Below are 19,847 nucleotides of genomic sequence, written 5' to 3' on the forward strand. Positions count from 1 at the left end.
CTTGAAATGGTCACTGAATGTATTTGGTTTTGCTTGCTTCTAAATAACTCCTCAAATAGAGAAATCATTAGCAATGAATAATTTTTAAAGATCCTCTAAAGTAGCATTTATTCTTAAAGGATATCATATTTTTTTTAAATGTAAGTTTTTAAATTACTTGGTAATTTTTTCTTTAGCAATTTTTAAAAAATATAGTAAGTGACTTTTAATGGTCCTATGGTTGCATCTATTCAAAGGAAATATTTCTAAATATTAATTTTAAAAGTATTTTTCTTCTAAATCTGAAGATTTAGACACTATTACAATTATTTTTGTTTCTTCACAGTTGGTTCTTCAAATTTTTGTCCTAAATACAAAAAAAGATATTCATCAAGGATGATAGAATATCATTAGAAATTGATTTAGAGCAGAGTTCACTTGAAGGTTAGTCCCGTCTCACTTTTCTCATAGGAGGAAACAAAGGACTCAAAACCACTTGGTTATTTATACACACCAGGATTAGACTACAAAGTTCACATTAAAATAAAGCCTGTATTTTCTTAATTTGTAGTTTAATAAACATCCACATTAAAAAATATATCAAGTAACTGCATATTTCACATTAAAGTTCCATTTTTAAGGATGACAAGTGAATTACCAAATATATTAGTCATTATTTTTAAGGGAAATTTCACAGGTCTGATTCAGCAGAGCTTTCATGTTGATGCTATGATGAAGCCTTTCCTTACCTTCCAGCCAGGCCAGACTGCAGGGGTGATTTAATCTGTGTGCTGATGCTGTGAGCATCGCCTGCAGTGAAAGGTACCAAAGGCCTGTGGCAGCAAAGGTGCCTGATTGGACGTGAAAGAACTTGTATTGCCTAGTCCAGTGGGCTGTGGGTACCTGCCAAGTACTGCTTCCTGCTTAGTTCAGTGAGAAAAGAAACCTGAGTACAAAAGAATGCAACCTCCCTGCAGGAGATTAGCCTGTAGATAACTCTTTACATTTGAATAACCACTCAGCATGTCCTGCACTAACTGCCCACACCCTTCTCCCCTCCTTCTCTTCTCATACACATATTTTTTTTTCCTATTTCTTAAACTCTGGTTAGGTAGGAGTTGTTTTATTAAAATAAAAAAGTTCTTATCAACTGACCACTTAAATATATACCCATTACAGAATAAACACCAAAACTTTTCATCCATCTTTCTAAGCTGTGGATCACTCAACTGTGAGCTCACTGGATAAACTGGGATTCTCTCCACAATGATTTTGAGACAGGAAGGAAGGGGTCAGAGCACAGTCGGTACAAAAATGAGGGGAACACAACCACTGAGAAAAACAAGATATGACAAAAACCAGCTGGAACCAGCTAAAACCAAGATAGCATCAAGGATGGCCTGGTCATTAGCTCATTATACCTTCATTATAATACTGAAAAGCACTCCTCTTGTGCCAAGATAGGTGCCATGCCCATTCCGGGGACTGACCATAAAAGGCCAAAAGTGGGTGGTGGCCCAGTTACTGGAAATCCCCACCCCTTCCACAAAATAGCAAGAATATCCCTCCCACTGATTAGCATATGACATTACCCAGCCCATTAAAAACTAACAACAACATACCCTCTGGGACTGCTTTCATGTTCTGAGGTGGTCCTCATTCTGCCTATGAAATGTGTGTCTCTCTAAGCAAACTCACTTTCATTTTACTATGGCTCGCTCTTGAGTTCTTTCCTGTGTGAAGCCAAGGACCCTCACTTGGTGGTCTGTCCCAGGGACTCATGTGCAACCCAGAACATGATATTTCTCCCCTGCAAGATTTCCCCTCCATCTTAATCCCCAAATTCTCCTCCTAACTCAGGTAGCATAGTCTTTTTACCTCTTCACATAACTTTTTTTTTAAACTTAACACTCAATAAAATATTTTATGTATTGATTTATTTATTTGCTAATAGACTTTATGTTGTAGAACACTTTTAGATCTGTACAAAAAAAGGAAGATAATGCAGTCGCCATAGAGCCCCTGCACAAAATTTCCACTGTTATTAATGAGTTGTATAAATATGGTTCCTTTGATGATTAATGAACCAATATTGACACACAAAGTCCACAGTTTGTTTAGCTTTCCTAAATTTGTAAGTAATGTCAGTTTCCTGTCCTAGGAACGAATCCAGGATACCTTATGACATTTAGTTGTCATGTCTAATTTAGGCTTCTCTTAGATGTGACACTTGCTCAGACTTTCCATGTTTTTGAAGACCTTGACAATTTTGAGAAGTACCAGTCAAGTGTATTTTAGGAAGCCTCTCCATTGTAATTTTTCTGGTGTTTTTCTTATGATTACACTGAGGTTACAGACTTGGGTGAGAAAGATCACAGAGGTAAAGTGCCCTTGTTATCACATCATATCAAGGGGCCTATGATCAATGTGATTTGTGACCACTGATGTTGACCTCACTCACCCAGATGAGGGAGTGTTTGCAGCTTTCTTCTCTGTAAAGTTATGCTTTTTCCACCTTTTCCCATTCTATACCCTTTGGAAGGAAGCCCTATTCAAAGCTGACATTTAAGGAATAAAATATTATGCACTGTGTTTTTTAGAGTGGAGTATTTACATAATTCTGTTAGAATTTTTCTGCACAGGAGATTCATCTTCTCGCCTAATTACTAATTTATAAAACCACTTATAATAATCTATATGAGTCTGTGGATATTTATTGTAAATTTTAGATTTAAATCCAGTAATACATCATTTATTGTGTTGCTCAGCTTGTTTGGACCTTCAGTTTGATTTTGTGTCCCTTGCATACATTCATATCAATGTAGGTTTATCTGATGGATTGTTTGAGCATTTCATTACTCTCGGGTACTATGAGATGCTCCAGGATCACTTTGTATATTTCTTACCACAGTCCTAAAAGAAACCATTTCTTCAAGGAATCCTGGTTCCTCTTATCAGAGAATGGCATTAAAAACCAAGAACAGGGCACTAATTATGCTCATTGCTACTGGGGTGTCATTTCTTTTAGGTCCTCTCTGCATATCCATCAACAGATGAATGGATAAAGAAGATGTGGTACATATATAGAATGGAATGTTACTCAGCTATAAAAAGGAATGAAATTGGGACATTTGTAGAGACATGGATGGACCTAGAGACTGTCATACAGAGTGAAATAAGTCAGAAAGAGAAAAACAAATATCATATAGTAACTCATGTGTGCGGAATCTAGAAAAATGGTACAGATCAACTGGTTTACAAGGCAGAAATAGAGACACAGATGTAGAGAACAAACATATGAACAACAAGGGGGAAAGCGGGGGTGGTGGGTTGGGATGAATTAGGAGATTGGGATTGCCATATATACATTACTAATAAGAGAATAACTATCAAATTGTACATTTTAAATATGCAGTTTATTGTATGTTATATTTCAATAAAAGTTCCAAAAAGAACATTAAAAAGCAAAAACAAACAAACAAAAAACACTAATAGAAAAATGCTAACAAAACAACAGGAATAACATTAAGTATAATGGTAAAAACAAAACCAAAAAATCAAGAACTGGGCACTAAGTATGCCCATTGCTACTGGGGTGTCATTTCTTTTAGGTCCTCTCTGCTTGGAAGGCAAATAAATATATGTCTGTATACAAACCCACATATATACACATTTCTATAAATATTTCTATATGTTACCATAGGTATCTATTTTATATTAAATATAGGTTTATGCTTAATTCTCCAACTCTGATCTCTTTCCACAGGGGCCATTATAGCTTCTCCCTTTGCTTTTCTGTAAACTAGCACTCCAACAGTGAGAAACCTGGCTCCCACCATCCACCACCCAACTACTTAACTATTCAATTCCAGTAAACATACATAGTGGGATAAGTCCAAACCCAGTAGGGAAAATCTTTCCTAACTAGAGTGCAGTGCTTACACCCAGTTCCATTTTGCCTTTAGTCTTGTGTTTCACACATTTCCAAAGTTACTTAGGTGAGCTACTTTTCCTCCTACATGCTTCACTGAGGTTTTTTCATACATTTGTAAAACAGAGAAATTTTGTTGTCAGTCTGCCTTCCTTCTTGGGATGCCTCAAACTCCTCAACTACTTTTTTTTTTTTTAATTTACATGCATCAAGTTTCAATCTTTGTGCTGTGAAATTCAGTGGCTTTTTTGACAAATGAATAATGTCATGTATCATGATTACCATGTAACACAGAATAGTTTCACTACCTTAAAAAATACCCTATGCTTCTCACTTTCAAATTTCCTCCCCAAACCCCTGGTGATCAAGGACTTCTTACTGTTGCCTTAATTTTACCTTTTCCAGAATATCATATAACTTGAATCATTCAGCATGAAGCCTTTTCAGATTGTCATTCTTCACTCAGAAGTGTACATTTGTTCCCTCCATGTCTTTTGCTAGCTTGATAACTCATTTTTTTTCTATAATTTGGTGCTCTTGAAATTGCTTTCTTAAAAATTAAATTCTGTGTGTTCCTTGCTACAAGATTAGCAAGTGTCCTTTGCATCTGAACCTTACATATTGCAATCTTGCTGTCCTTACTTATTTGCTCCAGGACACTGCTGTTGTTATTGATGATCATTTTGGATTACAGTCATGTCATCTGCAAATAAGGGTAGTTTTAATTATTACTTTCATATCTGTATACCTTTTATTTTATTGTCTTACTCACTGACTGACTTCCGGTATGATGACTGACAGCACTGGTGAGAGAGGACCATGTCCAGTACACTGGTAAGACCACTGAAAGAATACTTCTTTTCTCTTACAATTTCTTTACTTCCATCTCTGCCTACATTATCCACTGTTTATCCATATGGTCTACTTTTCCCATTAGAGAATAGCAATATCAAATTCCTTATTGGATAATTCCAAAATCTGTGTCCTATCTGAGTCTGTTCCTGATGCCTGTTTTGTCTGTTATGATTGTTTTTCTTGACTTTAGTGTGCCAGTTTTCTAGAAATATTGCAAAATAGTTATGTTTCCCCTCCCCTGTGCAAAATATGAGAAATTGTTTTTCATCAATGAGAAATTGGTGTGGTTCCTGGAAGTAAAATCCATGAATGTGTGGGACCTTCCCATGAGGTCTAGATACTCAGGAGCTTCTCATTCTCAACCTAGTCTGCATCTGCCCACCAGAAGTTCATAAAAATTACAATTTAGTGCTCCTACCTGTTTATGGCATTAGCAGTTTCTCATTGAGGCAAGATGATCACTGCAGTGATTCTATATTCACCTGTCTCTCCAGATTTCAGGGTGGCATTTTGCCCTATGACCAATTCTCTTATGAATCTAAGAGAAGACATTAACTTTTCAATCTGTTCAGTTTTATTTTCTTTTGTTGTAAGGATCTGACTGATGACCTCCAAGCTCTTTAAATGTTGGAGCTAAAACTGGAAGTCCCCTCTCTGCATGAATTTTTAATGCCTCAAGGATCTGTGGGGATCACACCTTTTTCTCTATTGTTATCTCCAATTAGTGCTTTCTCATTTTTTGATCATTCTAGAAAAGATTTATCAATTATATTGCTCTTTCATTATGCTACTATTATTATACCATTATGGTGTGTTAATAAAAAATTTAATTCTTTCCAGATTTTGCTTATAAAAAGTGATAATCACACATGTATAAATTTTTAAACCTTAAAGTGTGACATCTAGGATTTTCAAAAAGTTGGCTTTAAACAATAATGTCAAAATATTTTTGAAGTAATTTATCACTTTTTACATCTATCAGAAGTATTTAAGAGCATACTTTTTCTACATATATGTCAACACTTAGATTGTAAAACATCTTTAATTTTGGCAATATTATCACTGTAGAACTTCATACCTAATTGTGATCTTCATTTGCATTTCTCTGATGTATAAGAGGTATATGTATATTCTGGCCGTTAATTCTTTGTTTTCTTGGAGAGGTGAGTTTCAATGCTTCCTGTATGCTGTTTTTACAACTAGCACCATTTGCACTGCTTTCATCAAAGTTCAACTAAGAGCTTTGGTATGACCTTTTACAATTTCTAGTTCTGATAATGAAGTTCTTCTTCTTCTTTTTCCAAGTATAGCCTGAGGTATATAAATTTAAATAAAGTAGAAGGGGATCCAGGAGTCTCCCCAAGAGCCACTTATTTTCTCCCACATTTAGCATGTTGAATAAGCCAGCTGAGATGGTTCATGGCACAGGTGCAACTGTAGTTGAATGTCTTCTGGAGACAGCTAACCAGATTAGGAGATGTGCACACCAACCTGACCACCAGCCTTAAATAAGAGAGGGAGCTTTTAGTACCAGCTGTATCAGGAGCATGACCAAGAGAAGAAGATGCAATTTTCTTATTGGCAAGTACTATGTCTGTATTGATTTTTTCTTCATTAAAAATGTGTAAGTAAAGCAAATGAGGAAGGGCTATAAACAAGGATGCAAGAATCCCAACCTGTGTGAACAGAACATTGATCTGTATGTTCAGTTCTCAGATGACTGTGTAGCATTGATGGAATGGACCACCCTATGCTAAGGGAGTTGATTCACCTAGTCATGAAATAAATGTTCTGAAAACAATGTTTGGATGCCCCTGATTGGTATACAGGCATGTAGCAAAAATTTGCAGATGAAAGGGTTGTGGTATAAAAGTGGAGGCACCAGATTCAAATAAAGAAGGTGGAGTAGGAGGATGCAGAACTCACCTCCCCCCACAAACATATCAAAAATACACATATATGTGGAATAATTCTAACTGAAAACTAACTGAAGAGTAGCAGAAAGACTCTTGTACAACCAAGGCTATAAGAAAGATACACAGGGAATTGGGTAGGAAGGGAAGTGAAGCGATCAGGACAGGACCTGTGCCCCTGGGAGGGGACTTAGCAGAAAAAAGAAATTACATGGGCAGAGAACTTTCCCAGGATGCCAATGTTTAGAGGCACATATTAAGTACCCTAACCTCAGGTCCTGCATGTGGAAGACGAACTCGCTTGGCTGACTGGAGGGCTGGTGGGACTAACAACAACAACAAAAAAATTAGAAGTAACAAATGAATTCAGTAAAGTTGCAGGATACAAGAATTATATGCAGAAATCAGTTGCTTTTCTATACAGTACTAATACACTACCAGAAAGAGAAAGTAAGTAAACAATCCTATTTAATGTCACATCCAAAAGAATAAAATACCTAGGAATAAACTTAACCAAAGGGGTGAAAGATCTATAATCTAAAAACTATACAACACTGATGAAGGAATTTGAAAATGAAATGAAGAAATGGAAAGATATTTTATGTTCTTGGATTGGAAGGAATAATATTTTTTAAAATATCCTTACTCACCCAAAGCAATCTACAGATTTAATGCAGTACCTATGCAAATTTTTGAGATTTTTGATAGAACTAGAAAACATAATCATAAAATTTATATGGAACCACAAAAGACTATGAATTTCCAAAGGAATCTTGAGAAGAACAAAGCTTGAGGTATCACAGTCTCTGACTTCAGACTATACTACAAAGCTACAATAATCAAAACAGCATGTTAAATGACACATTCTACCATCTTGATTTAATTGATATTTATAGGACATTCCATCCAAAAGCTACAGAATAGACTTTATTCTCAAGAGCACACAGAACATTTTCTAGGATAGACCACATCTTGGGTCAAAAATCAAGCCTCGATAAAGTCAAGAAAATTGAAATCATATCAAGCATCTTCTCTGATCACAATGCCATGAGACTAGATATCAATTACAGGAAAAAAACTGTAAAAAATACAAACACATGGAGGCTAAACAATACACTATTATACAACCAAGAAATCACTAAAGAAATCAATGAGGAAATTAAAAAAATCTAGAAAAAAATGGCAATGAAAACACAACAACCCAAAACCTATGGGATGCAGCAAAAGCAGTTCTAAGAGGGAAGTTTATAGCAATACAGTCCTACCTTAAGGAACAAGAAAAATATTGAATAAACAACCTAACCTTACACCTAAAATGATTAGAGAAAGAAGAACAAGAAAGGAAGGAAACAATAACAAAGATAAATGAAACTAAAAGCTGGTTCTTTGAGAAGAGAGACATAATTGATAAACCATTAGCCAGACTCATCAGGGAGAAAAGGGAGAAGACACAAATCAACAGAATTAGAAATGAAAAAGGAGAAGTAACAACTGACCCCACAGAAACACAAAAGATCATGAGAGACTACTACAAGCAACTATATGCCAATACATTGGATAACCTAGAAGAAATGGATAAATTCTTAGAAAAATACAATCTTCCAAGACTGAACCAAGAAGAAATAGAAAATATGAACAGACCAATCACAAGCACTGAAATTGAGACTGTGATTAAAAATCTCCCAACAAACAAACACCCAGGGCCAGATGGTTTCACAGGCGAATTCTATCAAACATTTAGAGAAGAGCTAACAACTATTCTTCTCAAACTCTTCCAAAATATTGCAGAAGGAAGAACACTTGCAAACTCATTCTACAAGGCCACCATCACCCGGATAGCAAAACCAGGCAAAGATGGCAAAAAAAAAAAGAAAATTACAGACCAATATCACTGATGAATATAGATACAAAAATCCTCAACAAAATAGTAGCTACCAGAATCCAACAGCACATTAAAAATATCATACACCATGATCAAGTGGGGTTTATCCCTGGAATGCAAGGATTCTTCAATATACACAAATCAATCAATGTGATACATCATATCAACAAATTGAAGGATAAAAACCATATGATCATCTCAATACATGCAGAAAAAACTTTTGACAAAATTCAACATCCATTTATGATAAAAGCTCTCCAGAAAATGGGCATAGAAGGAAATTACCTCAACATAATAAAAGCCATATATGAGAAACCAAAAGCCAACATCGTTCTCAATGGGGAAAAACTGAAAGAATTCCCTCTAAGAACAGGAACAAGACAAGGGTGTCCACTCTCAGCATTACTAATCAACATAGTTTTGGAAGTTTTCACCACAGCAATCAGAGAAGAAAATGAAATAAAAGGAATCCAAATTGGAAAAGAAGAAGTAAAATTGTCACTCTTTGCAGATGACATGATGTTATACATAGAAAACCCTAAAGACTCTACCAGAACACTGCTAGCACTAATTGATGAATTTAGCAAAGTAGCAGGATACAAAATTAATGCACAGAAATCTCTTGCATTCCTATACACTAACTACAAAAAAGCTGAAAGAGAAATTAAGGAAACTCTCCCATTTACCATTACAACAAAAAGAATAAAATACCTAGGAATAAACCTGCCTAAGGAGGTAAAAGACCTGTACGCAGAAAACTATAAGACACTGATGAAAGAAATCAAAGAAGACACAAACAGATGGAAAGAAATAACTTGTTTTTGGATTGGAAGAATCAACATTGTGAAAATGACTGCACTACCCAAAGCAATTTACAGATTCAACGCAATCCCGATCAAATTACCAATGGCATTTTTCACAGTACTAGAGCAAGAAATCTTACGATTTGTATGGAAACGCAAAAGACCCCAAATAGCCAAAGCAATCTTGAGAAGGAAAGACAGAGTTGGTGGAATTAGGCTTCCTGACTTCAAACTATACTACAAGGCCATAGTGATCAAGACAGTATGGTACTGGCACAAAAATAGAAAGGAAGATCAATGGAACAGAATAGAGAACTCAGAGGTAAACCTAAGCACATATGGGCACCTTATCTTTGACAAAGGAGGCACGAATATACAATGGAAAAAAGACACCCTCTTCAATAAGTGATGCTGGGAAAATTGGACACCTACATGTAAAGAAATGAAATTAGAACATTTCCTAACACCAGACACAAAAATAAACTCAAAATGGATTAAAGACCTAAGCGTAAGGCCAGACACTGTAAAACTTCTAGAGGAAAACATAGGCAGAACACTCTATGACATCCATCAAAGCAAGATCCTTTTGGACCCACCTCCTAGAATCATGGAAATAAAATCAAGAATAAACAAACGGGACCTCATGAAACTTAAAAGCTTTTGCACAGCAAAAGAAACCATAAACAAGACAAGAAGGCAACCCTCAGAATGGGAAAAAATACTTGCCAACGAAGCAACTGACAAAGGATTAATCTCCAAAATATACAAGCAGCTCATGCAGCTTGATACCAAAAAAGCAAATAACCCAATCCACAAATGGGTGGAAGACCTAAATAGACATTTCTCCAAGGAAGACATACAGATGGCCAACAGACACATGAAACGATGCTCAGCATCACTAATCATTAGAGAAATGCAAGTCTAAGCCACAATGAGGTATCACTTCACACCAGTCAGAATGACCATCATCACAAAATCTAGAAACAATAAATGTTGGAGAGGGTGTGGAGAAAGGGAACTCTGCTGCACTGTTGGTGGTAATGTAAGTTGGTACAGCCACTATGGAAAAACAGTTTGGAGGTTCCTTAAAAAACTACAAACAGAACTACCATATGATCCAGTAATCCCACTTCTGGGCATATACCCAGAGAAAACCATAATCCAAAAAGAAACATGTACTGTAATGTTTATTGCAGCACTATTTACAATAGCCAGGACATGGAAGCAACCTAAATGCCCATCAACAAATGAATGGATAAAGAAGATGTGGCATATATATAAAATGGTATATTACTCAGCTATAAAAAGGAATGAAATGGAGCTATATGTAATGAGATGGATAGACCTAGAGTCTGTCATACCAAGTGAAGTAAGCCAGAAAGAGAAAAACAAATTTTGTATACTAACTCATATATATGGAATCTAAAAAATTAAAATTAAAAAAAGTGATACTTATCAACCCAGTGACAGGATAAGAATAAAGATGCAGATGCAGAGAATGGACTGGAGGACATGGGGTTGGGGGAGGCAGGGGGCAAATTGGAAGCTGGGATGGAGTGAGAGAGTAGCATAGGCATATATACACTATCAATTATAAAATAGATAGCTAGTGGGAAGTTGCTGTATAACAAAGGGAGATTAACTCCATGATTAGTGATGGCTTAGAGGGCCAGGACAGGGAGGGTTGGGGGGAGTTGTGGGAAGGAGGGGGTATGGGATATGTGTATAAATACAGCTGATTCACTTTGGTGTACCTCATAAGCTGGTACAAGAAAGTAAAGCAATTATACTCCAATGAAGAGCTTAAAAAAAAAATAAAACTAAAGCAAACAAAGATAAAGTTATATATTAGTCAATCAAAAGGGAAAAAATCAATTCTAATTAGGAAGATGAAAAAAGCACCAAAGCAGACACTGTTATTTGATCTAGTTCCCCATGATAAGTAGAATACAAATAGGCAAGGAAGGAACCTTGCATGCCTGGAAAACCAAGGTGAGGAAATAGCATGAGCAAAGACAGAAAGATATAAATTCTTAGCCCTTATCTTAGTTCTAGAAGACATACATTGCAGTAGTTACTGCTGTTGTTTTTTCTCCCCTGTATGAGAACTGTATTGTATATGACATCGTACTCCATTTAGGGAATAAAAACCCTTATGTCTTAAAAAAACAAAAAATAAAAAAACAAAAAGAAAAAAACAGTATGGTATTCATACAAAAACAGACACAAAATCAGTGGAACAGAATAGAGAGCCTGGATACAAACCCACACACTTATGGTCAACTAATCTATGACAAACAAGGCAAGAGTATACAATGAGAAAAAGGCAGTCTCTTCAGTAAAATGCTAGGAAAACTGGACAGCTACATATAAAAGAGCGAGATTAGAACATTTTCTCACATCATATGCCAAAATAAACTCAAATGGATTAAAGACCTAAATGTAAGACCTGAAACCATAAAGTTCCTAGAAAAGAACATACTAGGATACACTTTGACATAAATCATAGTAATATTCTTTTGGATAGGTCTCCTAAGACAAAAGAAATAAAAGCAAAAATTAATAAATGAGACAATTAAACTTAAAAGCTTTTGCACAGCAAAGGAAACCACTGATAAAATGAAAAGACAATCTACTGAATGTGAGAGAACCTTTGCAAGATATTACCAATAAGAGGTTAATATCCAAAGTTTATAAGCAGCTTATACAACTCAATGTGAAGAAAACAAAGAACCCAATTAAAAAATGAGCAGAAGAACTAAATAGACACCATTCCAAAGAAGACACACAAATGGCAAACAGGCACAAGGAAAATGCTCAACATGGCTAATTACCAGGGAAATGCAAATCAAAACCACCATGAGCTGTCATCTCACATCTGTCAGAATGAGTGTCAAATGTCTACAAACAACAAATATTGGAGAGGATGTGGAGAAAAGGGGGCCTCCTACACTGTTGGTGGGAATGTAAATTTGTGCAGCTGCTATAGAAAACAGTATGCAGTTTCCTCAAAAAACTAAAAATAGAACTTCCATATGATCCAGCAATTCCATTGCTGGATATATGTCTGAAGAAAATGAAAACACTAATTTGAAAAGATACATTCACCTCAATGTTCAAATAATGTAACATTATTTGCAATAGCCAAGATATGGAAGCAACCTAAGTGCCTATCAACAGATGAATGGATAAAGTGGATTTGGTTATATATATTTACAATAGAATATTACTCAGCTACTAAATTAAATGAATTTCTGCCATTTGCAATAATGTGAATAGACCTAGGGGGTATTATACTTATTGAAACAAGTCAGAAAGAGAAAGACAAATACTGTATGTTATCACTTAAATGGAGTATAATCTATAAAAATACTGAATCACAATGTTGTACACCTAAAACTAATGTAGTATTGTGAATCAAATATCCTTCAACACAAAATAAAATAAAATAAAAATTAAGTAAAATCAATTGGTTTATCATGAAAAACAAAACAAAACAGAATTGGAGGCATGAAGAAAAAAATCTTGAGAAAGGACAGAACAATCATTATGTGAGCTTCTGCCCATCAGCTGCTATCCATCCTGCAGAGAAGTCAGGAAAACAGGGAAGCCAGTCTGTGATCCTATAGCTCTGTCTCTTCATTTGTGTAGTGTGCAAATATAGGTGTTTCCTGGTACTTTGTTTATAGCTTTAAATATTTTTAGTTTATATGTGTCAAAAGCATTTTCATTTTTCTTTGACACACATGCTTATAGAAAACAATATCTTTTAGAAAATGTCTGGATTACATATTCCATAAATATTAAAAATAAGAATTGAAGGTTCTAAGGACACATTAGAAAGGAAACTGTTTCAGTTTTGACTGAAAAATAAAACAAAACAAAGAGCTTACTGAAACAGAGAAAAAAAAAATCATGGTGGTTGTGATGGACAGGATTGAGTTCTCAGTCATTATTTCCATTCTAAAGTAATGAATTTCAAAACTGCAGACATGGGATTTCCCTTGTGGTCCAGTGGTTAAGACTCTGCACTCCTAATGCAGGGGACCTGGGTTTGATTCCTGGTCAGGGAACTACATCCAGCATGCTGCAACTAAGATCTGGCACAGACAAATGAATTAATTAGTAAAAAATGCAGACATTATTGTCTTTTTTTCTTTGCAGTGCTGCTTGCCCAGTGTCCATCGAGCAATGTCTATAGAATTTGGGTGAGAAAGCAGATTACCTGGAAAAATCTATAATTAGTCAAAAGCTATTTATGTATAAAGATGCTCTCCAATATTCAAAGACTCAAAAATATATTATTATACCTTTCATTGAAGACTCATCTCATATGTACTCAAAACTTATTGCATAGGTTTAAGTAAAGCTTACAAATACCTGATTTTAAGGCAAGAACTGAAACAAAGAACTGAAGTAAGCAGTGATGTAAACTTAACATGGACCATAAAGCCTGATTCTTCACACACTTGTTTCCAAGTCAGAAACATTGATTACTGTCTCAGTCTGTACAGGCCGCTATAACATAATACCACAGACTGAGTGGTTTATGAACAACAGAAATTTATTTCTCACAGCTCTGGAGGCTGGGAAGTCCAAGACCAAGGTGCCAGCAGATTTAGTGTCTGGTGAGAGCTTTTTGGTTCATAGAGTTTTTTTCTATAAACTCTTCTCCTGTAAACCCACATGGTAGAAGGGGCTAGGTAACTCTATGGGGTCTCTTTTATGAGTATTAATCCCATTGGTGAGGGCTCCACCCTCATTGACCTAAGTATCTCCCAAAGGTTCCACCTTTTAATACCATCACATTGGGCAGTAGGTTTCAACACCTGGATTTGGGGGGTGGACACAAACATTCAGTCCATCGCAAATGTTAAACACTGAATTAAACCACTTGAACATCCACATCTATTCTGAGAAATGAATAAAAAACCAATCTTCATTGAAACACACTGTAAGAGGACTCTGATAACCACTGATGCCAGTTAGGTACAGAGAGTTACATTTAAGTAATTGTTGGAAATATAACAGTTGCTTAGTTTGTTAGTTGGACAGATTTGTGGTCCCTAAAGAATGTCATAGTGGGATTAACTGTCTTTATATTTCTTCCAGGTGGTGGAAATAGTCTGTGCTGCTGATAGTCAGACATTTTATTTTTCTTAGTTGATTACCAATAAAATTATACTTGTAATTAAGTGTATAGATTATATGCCATTCCTAGCTAAGGTGTGAATATGTATATTTCTATCATACATATTTCAACAGAAAATGTGGGAAAACAGAATCTAAGACATTAATAAATACTGTGTGAAATAATGTTTTGCTTCTCCTAAACACGAAAAACTTTTCTACTTTGATACTCCAGTCAGAATTTTTACTATCCTTTCCTCTTTTTTGAAAAATAAAAGACATCTTTTCAAAAAAGTATCATTTCAGAGAAGTTACCTAACATACAACTGAATACTGCACATTACATTGGTGTTTAGTATTTTGCTATCATAAACTTTCATTGGCTTACATTTGAACAATATTTTCCTTCCTTTTATCTTTTTGGTTTTATTCTAACTCTACCTAAGTGTTCATTTTGTAAATAGCATGAAGCTTAGAACTAGACATCCATCCACATCTCACACTGTCGCGAGAAGGTAAGCCAGGGCCAAGCTGTTTTAGCTTCCTAATGGGATTTGCCTTTAGAGAGGGCTTCCTGTCCACTTGTTGTGCTTACATGCACGTCGCTGCAGCACACAGAAGCTATATCTCAGAATCAGACCATTAGGAACAGTGCTTCAATTTCACCTGCGTTAGATCTGCTGTGCTGTACCACGTCTTTCTCAAAGCCAAATATAATCTTAAATTGAGGCAATTTCCCAGAGGAAAAAAAAATGGTAAAGAGGAAAACAACCTATTGAGATAATGTAGGCACTTTCCTCAAAATAACCTGAATAATTGCCTCTATTCACTGGCTTATTTGACTCCAAATTTATGTAAAATTTGGCTCCCAAACTCATCCATGCTGATTCTTTTAACTTTCTGTCAGTGAAGAAAATTCTTAGTAAGGAAAGTTATCAATCTTCTGTTAGTTTCATATCAGAAAATACAAACTTTTCTAATTTTCTTCATTGATTGATTTTTCCTTAACCTTTGTAATAGCTTTAGCTAATTATTAAAGTGGAAACATAAATAACTACAAAATGCATTTATTTTTTTCACACATAGAAAATAGAATTGTAGTCACAAATTTATTTAGCCAAACTTAAAAGTGGAATATTTCCAGAGATGAGGATTTTGAGGTAGTTTATTCAATTTTGGTAGAGACACATTTATTCTAAGAGTATTTTCCTTATAAAATAAAATTTAACTCCTCATAATTTCATTCTGTTGCCTCTAATTATTTCTATTGGAATAATAAAAAATGAAAAAGCCAAATGCCCATGACTTATTTCAATTCAGTAAATTTCACATTGTATTTTAAGCAAAAAATCCATGGTTCCTTCATTTTTGCTTCATCTGCACTGTCTCTGTGTTTCTCACTCTCTGTGTAGCCTAATCTAAAGACTCTATGATATTTTATAAAATTGTTTTATTATGTGGATCACAAAACTGGATATAACACTGAAGATGAAGTCTGATCTGTCTTTGTAGCACAACTCTACTATGTCGATTTCCAAAACTGTTTACACAATCTATAAATATAGTGGATAATGATAAATATTGAAAGTTAAAATCAAGCAGAATGGTAAGTTATTTTATAAAATAAGTAATTTATTTGTATTAAATCTGGCATAATTTTTTAATTGAATTAAAAAACTAGTTAAGACTCCCTAAAAAAAAAATGTGTGTATATAAATATAATGACTATGTTTAGCATCGGTTTGACTTTAAAAAAATATTTTCTACCATTAAATTCTAAATGTTAATATGCTATTAACTAGTATGTAATATACTATTGACATTATTATATATTATGTATATTATATGTTCATATACTATTATAGTGTTGAGTAATAACAATTGAAGATATACATGATAGTTATTTTGCAGAAGCTATAAAACCAGATATAGACATAGTTAAGAACATTGATATACAGTTTTCCATCACCCAAAATTTCTGAAATAATTATATCAAATAAAAATTTTCAGTTATAATTCCAGTGGGGAATTAAGCTCTTGTCATAAGTCATGCTGTTTTGAGGTCTGAAAACATATAAGCATTAATCTTTCCATATTTACTTGGCTATATGGAATCCTATAATTAGACCTCTTTTTTTTTATTGTGAAGATAATATTGTTCCACAGTTTGATACAACTACCAATGTATTTGTTTTATAAAATTACCACTTTCCCCTTGATTTCAAATTTTGATTCTGCATTTTCCTTATAATGCGTGCACCAAGACAACTTGGGATTTCTTCCTACTTAAAAAAAAAAAAAAATTAGATGAAATGAGAAAAAATCATAAAGCAAGTCCTTGTCTAAATTAATAAATTATTTATGATAGCAGTCAGTCATGAATTTTGAGATTAATATTAGATAATAAGTGAACAGAAAATTTTGGTTTATTGATAACAAATGTTTAATCATTCTACTCTTTTTTGAATTGTATACATTTCTTCTGAAAGTATTTCTTTATGACATTTAAGTAGCATTGATAGTTTTCAAAAACAAAGTAAAATATATATATGTATGTATATACACATATGTGTATACATATTTATATAAAACTTCAATTTTATAAGAAGCAACAAGACATTTATTTCCCCTATATTCCAATGAACTTTTTAATATGTAAATTTACTTACCACATATAAACTTGTATTTCCTTCATCAGATGTCTTTGTGAAGGTTATTAGAAACCCCTATGAATATGAAAAATAGGCTCAATATAAGACTTTTGATTAGAATAAGTTTGCATTTATTAAGACTTAGATTACCACCTGTTCAGTTCAACAGTAGAGGAAACAGTTTACAATAGCTAATTGTTCACCCAATATTTGATACATGCCACTTCTGTACAGTGAGATTTACACATATGCTTCAGACATTTTTTCCTTTCTTCTCCAAGTACCAAGAATTTGTAGACTGGGAGCAAAATTGTCTCCTCCAAAGTGAAACTCTGTCCAGCGTTGCACCAGCAAACTGGGGTGACAAGTAGTGTGCTTCTGGTGCCAAAGGCTCTCTGCCCTGAGGCACCCCTGTCCAATTCCTAACACAGCTAGGACTGACACAAATGATGATGTAGCTCTCAACACTTCCAAGGTACACGTGACCAGACAGAGTAGCTGTTACACAAGCGAACATCAATCCATGAGCCAAAATAACCAAATACCTAAGGAGTAAAAATTACCTAAAAGGAAGAAAATTAACTGAATATTATCAGTAGCCTCTAAATCAAATAGCCTCTCATCCAGAATTATTAGAATGGATAGACCAACAGTATTAAAAAGGTGTGATATTAGTGATCTGGCAAGTTCTCAACAGGAAAAAATACAATTACTCATCAGTACATAAAAGTTAACATAGGAAATACAATGGGATAGATCGAGCTGAATAAGAGTACCATCAAGCCCCTGTATTTCATTGAGAAAATAATATTATCCCAGCTTTGATACAGTGGCTGGCATGCTTGTTTTAAAAAATTACTTACCACTTTCTGCTTGACTTCAAATTTTGATACTGCATTTTCTTTATAATTTACTATACTGGATTTCTTTTTTTTTTTTTTTTTAATTTTTAACAGGTGAGGTAAAAATAAATGAGATAGAAAGTAGAAAGGTCAGATTGAAAAACTCTTCTAGAGGAACCAAGAAAAGCCATAATACAATGTAAACTATATATCTAAAAAAAAAATCAATCTTAAGGGAATGGATTAAAAGATGTGCTGAGGCAAATATAGTAATATTTTAATTTTAGAATCTTAGTGGAAGCACATGCAGACACACTGTACAATGCTTTAAACTTCTTATCAGATTGTAAGTGTTTATAATAGAATGCTGGGGTTAGAGAAGAAGCGCTGAGACAGGGCTGGAGGAGGTGAGCCAATGTCTCGCGATAGAACTCCCTGTTGGACAATGCGTGTTAATGGAGAGGAGAAATCATGTTAATAAATAATGAAGACAATGCAGATAAGGTTTGTAGAAATTAATAAAAACATTAAAACTTAGATTCAAAGTTAAAAATTAAGAACCTCAATGAAAAAAGTTTTCTAAACTTTATAGAGGAAAAAAGGCAAAATAACAAGCAAAAAGCCTGGTCAAATTAACACCAGTCTACTCAACAGATACTTTAGAAATAAGACAACCAGGGAATGTTCTTTAGAGGCTAAAAAACTTAATCTCATAATCTGATATCCAGGTAATTGTCATTCCAATGTGAGGAAATAATAACATTATCCTCATACAAAAGCGGCCTCAGAAAACTTGCCATAAAAAGACATAGAGAAAAAAAAAAAAAGACATAAAAGACATAGAGGACATCATAGGACCTATATTCAAAGATAGCAGAAATATCCTTGGCAAAAGTATTCAAATAAGGTAAATAGATAGAGGAGATGGTACAAAAGGTCCTGTAAGGGTCATTGAATTTCATAGTATTTATACTTTGAAAATTTTTCTAAAAGGAAGAGAGATTTGTCTGTCACATGTAAAAATGCCTCTCTAACCAGTTACTGCCTTGAAGGCAAAGGGTTTGGCATATGTATTCACTTACTCTCACAATGCCTGACTCATGATTGTTTTATAGATATCTCTTTAATAAATAACTCAAAATACATTTTTAATAAAATATTCAAGTTTTTATACATCATTTGCAAGGGCTACTGATGAAGCAGTGCTTAGCAGATAAATCTTGGTTGAAGGACTGAAAGATGGACAGATCTACTGATCCACTGAATTAATGAATGAATATAGCAAATGGTATTAAAATACAGCAGAAACTTCCAGAACCAGAACATGACATGAACTGAAAAGGGGCAGAGTGGGGGGTTCTTTGAGGGAGGCAACAGATGTGAATTAATCATCTTGTATCATTATAGACATACAAAGAGGAAGAAAACTTAACAGAGTTATATAAAATTAGGAATTAATACAAATTTCTGAACAGACAAGTATATACCTTTTTTTATTTAAAATATGATCTAAACTGTGCAAAACATATTGCACAGAAAATTTGAAGTTACTTTTGTTTACTGTTTCATTTTATCTATACTTCTATAATTTTCATGTCCCAATGTATATTTGTGTTGAAGGGTAATTGTGTGAACACAAATTCACACATGGATCATCACGGTCGAAACTACTGAACAATAATAATACACTTTATATGAAAAAAAGGATTATGATGCCTCATCTTGAAAATCCAAATATGTAAATAACAAACTAATCTGCTCACTAGATTCTAAAACTAATTGAAAACCTACATCTTCTTTTGTCCAGCCAAAAACATACTGTCTAAAACCTGTGACACACTATAACAACACAGTAGTTTAA

The 19,847-nt window shown here is 34.3% G+C and overlaps 1 non-coding gene and 1 pseudogene across 1 annotated transcript; one reads left to right on the forward strand and one right to left on the reverse strand.

The window, feature by feature from the left end:
* Positions 1 to 19,847, reverse strand: part of LOC130851916 (proteasome subunit beta type-7-like) — an 88,114-nt pseudogene that overhangs the window by 37,662 nt on the left and 30,605 nt on the right.
* TRNAR-CCU (transfer RNA arginine (anticodon CCU)) lies at positions 13,364 to 13,436 on the forward strand. Its single transcript has one exon. It is a non-coding gene; the product is annotated as a tRNA-Arg (tRNA).

The sequence above is a fragment of the Hippopotamus amphibius genome, chromosome 4 (assembly GCF_030028045.1).
Source record: "Hippopotamus amphibius kiboko isolate mHipAmp2 chromosome 4, mHipAmp2.hap2, whole genome shotgun sequence".
Classification (NCBI taxonomy): Eukaryota; Metazoa; Chordata; class Mammalia; order Artiodactyla; family Hippopotamidae; genus Hippopotamus; species Hippopotamus amphibius.